Genomic DNA, 3,463 nt, shown 5'->3' with positions numbered 1-3,463 from the left:
GAAAGAGCTGTAAAGGACTTTCTGATCTGCCAGTCTCAAGGACAAGTTTAGTAAGAACACACTGCACACAGGTCTTGGCCCAGCCTCCTTCCTCTTGCCTGAGTCAATTACACATAAATTAAATTGTGGTCCTATGTTCTCCTTGTCTCCTCTCACAGTCTTTCATCAAACAGGCATTTAAAATAAGCATTTCCTTCCTCCATCACTTGCTAACGTTGTCAGCCCAAGGTGAGAGTGGGCTCAGAGAAAGAAAATCACAGAGCAGGATCCCAAGGCTGCCCATTCCTTTGGAACCTGATGCTTTATTTCAGCAGCTCCTCTGGGTCCCACTCTTTCAAAGCTTTACATTTCTTGCCAGCTCAGAGGCTCCAGTTTCAATGTTTTCTTTACAGTAACTCCTGGCTGTACCATGCCAAAGTACATATTTTTCAGCATAGATAAATCCCTTTCACTCACATCTGAGAATAAGACAAATAGATGAGCATTCACTACATCTTACTATTAGCGTGGACAGAAACAAGGCAGCCAAGGCAATAAATTCCATGAGATAGGCTTCTCCCAGGTGACCAGCAGGAAGTAAATGAATAAAGGTACATATGTTAGGCGAGGCAGAGTCCATAGCAAGACGTGTAGAAGGGAGGGAGAGAATAAATCTTTCCCTTATTCTCAGTGGAACTGCATTAATCTTGCCTCAATTAGGCTTCTCTTACCTATTCCTTTTCTCCAGTGGGCAAGCAAATAAAATCCATATGAAGGATGGAAAGAGCAGAGCCACGGCTGAGGCAGAATGTTCCCTTTGGATGTCTGGAGAAAAACCACCTTCCATTTTCACTTCTGTGGTGTATAAGAGTGTATCTCACGTACAGGAACAGAAAGACACAGTCACCTCTTATGGCCAGGATGCCTGCTGGACTCCTACACACAGAGAAATTCCTGTGCCTTACGTGTGTGGGAAGTGGTGATTTGGAGGGGACCTTCCCAGGATAACCTTCAGATGTGACAGTGTTGAGGCATGTTAATCATCTCTATGAGCAACTGACACAGCATGCAGAAACAGACACAGAAATTATTCACAGCTTTCTTACCCAAAGGCTGTTCACATTTGTTGAAAGCACAATCTGCTGCAGTCAGCGAGATCTACCTCCTCTGTTTCTGCCCCAAAAACCAGTACGTGTCTCTTATCTGCCTATCCATCATCTTCCGGTGTACCACAGCACCACGAATCCCCCTGACCAGCACTGCATTAACACAACATTCGCACCAGGTACGATCCAACTGCACTTTCCTTCCTCATCATCACACATCCCCAGGGGAAGCCCACCAGCAAACTGTGCCCAGCCCTGATTGACCCCGTACCAGCTATTCCCTTCTGCCTTGCTTTGCCATTCCCACAGCCCTTCCTCGTCAGAGCTCTGCAGTGGTCCTGGACTTCTCTTCCTTTCCCACTGCCCTTCCACTGCATGGCAAGACCCCTTTCCAGGAACACCCCCTTGGACCCAGCATTCTGCACTTCCCCAGCTTTGATCTGGAGCTTGAGCTCCTCTCAGGCTCCATGTTTTCCCAGTGCCCAGCACAACAGTGAGCTCTTGGGTGACCTTCCCATGGTCCTTTCCCCCGTCCTTTGCTTATGTAATGTGTATGACTCACTAATATGAAGTCACCCGTAACACGGAACATCTGGGTCTGTTTTTGATTTTCTCCTTCCTCTGTGAAGTTGTCAAGTCAGCTTTGGGATATTTTGTCTAAACTTGATCCTTATAAAGTTGACGTAATTAGGATGGGAAATCCTTTCCAATTTCATCTTTTGGGGGATAATCCCATGTTGCTGTATGCTATTTCCTCACTGGATGTTTGTGTTAGGAGAATGCTTTTCTTCCTAGCTGTGTCTTCCATGTAGTTATGGAAAAGATAATCCCTGGGTCATTAACACTTTCTGTGGCCCTGTTGAGCTTTTCTTACCTTGTACTTCTCAGTAATTTTTTCCCCTATGTATATTCCCTTGAAAGGTTCCTCCATCTGTTTGGTATTTGAATGCTTGGATGAGCCTCTGGTTCTTGGGGGATGCGGCCCTTTCCACATAGGGCATTATCTGTTTTGCCTTTAAAAATGTACCAGATTTGTAAATTTGAGAGTAATGATTTATAGTCCAACTGCTCCTAATTCTCTCATTACTAGTCAAACAAGGACTTCTTCCAAATGTCAGATACCAGATGGTGAAGAGAAATTTTATTTCCAGATCTTCCTAGACTAACATTTGAGGTAGCATGGAAAAAGGGAGGAGAGGGCAGAGCTGGACACAGATTCTAAACATACTTGGTTTTAATCAGCATTTAAAACCTTCTCCTGTTTTGGTCAAAATTTCGTACTTTAAAATCTGATTCAAAATTGATCAACTATTTACTACTTCATAAAGTTCATCTGTTTTTAAGATGTAGTGATGTTACAACACAACCTCTACGTTTTAATAACAAAACCCCCCCAAACAAGCTACATTGTAACAAATGTATGTATGTTTTTCTTGGCAACAAATTAGTGTTACTACAATTGTAGAAAAGTGGAGATAAACAGCTGGAAAATGCCTATGGGATACTCTTCATAATCCAGGATTTGACATAAAGTCAAGAAACTTTAATTAATATTAAACATTGCATCATGTAAAAGGCAACTAGTACTTATATTACAGCTATACTAAAGGATACATATATTTTTGTTTGTCTGTATTAGATTATTGCATGGCTGATGATTCTTATCCATTGTAAAATCTTTATAACTGACTTCACAATTTTCAGTCTCTAACAAAGGTCTTAACATCTTTTGATGTTCTCAGCAATTTTACTTCAATGTATATCGGGTAATTGTTAATTATTGGACATTTATAAATTTTCTTGACCTTGAAACCATATATTTTAAGGGAAATTAAAGTAATTAATTATGATAGTAACCATAACAACTTGATCATATAGTGGAAGACATCTTAATGTATATTTCTTACTATCACAAAAAAAAGGTTTGTGTGTAGAGAAAAAGAAGAACATTCTAAAGAAAGTCCTATCTAAGAAATGCACGTTACTGCCATGTTAGGAGCCACAAGATTCCAAGAGTACCTGAAATTCCCCGGACAGCTGTGAACCAAGACTGGCTCGATTATTCATCGGCTTTTTCCGGTGCATTTGCTGAGTTGTTGTGTTTAGGGAATGAGGAAAATGTTTGATTTACTCTTAGAGTTAGTGCTGGAGATTTTAGTATGCGTTCTCAGTTTTATAGCAAAACTCTCTTGTGACTTTGAGGCACTTGCCTCTTGCCTGTTCCCAATGCACATCCCTCAGGAGGAAGGAAAATGTTCTGCCTCTTTTTTGGGCAAACCATGGCAATATCTCCTTCCCATTAGTGGAATCTCAATCCCTTCTTTGCTACCTGGATGGGAAAGATTTAAAATTTGTTTAAGTAATTTAAACAACAGCAG

Source organism: Corvus brachyrhynchos, unplaced genomic scaffold (assembly GCF_000691975.1).
Source record: "Corvus brachyrhynchos isolate BGI_N302 unplaced genomic scaffold, ASM69197v1 scaffold1577, whole genome shotgun sequence".
In the NCBI taxonomy this organism is placed as follows: Eukaryota; Metazoa; Chordata; class Aves; order Passeriformes; family Corvidae; genus Corvus; species Corvus brachyrhynchos.
The sequence above is the reverse complement of the archived record's forward strand: the minus strand, read 5'-3'. Positions refer to the sequence as shown.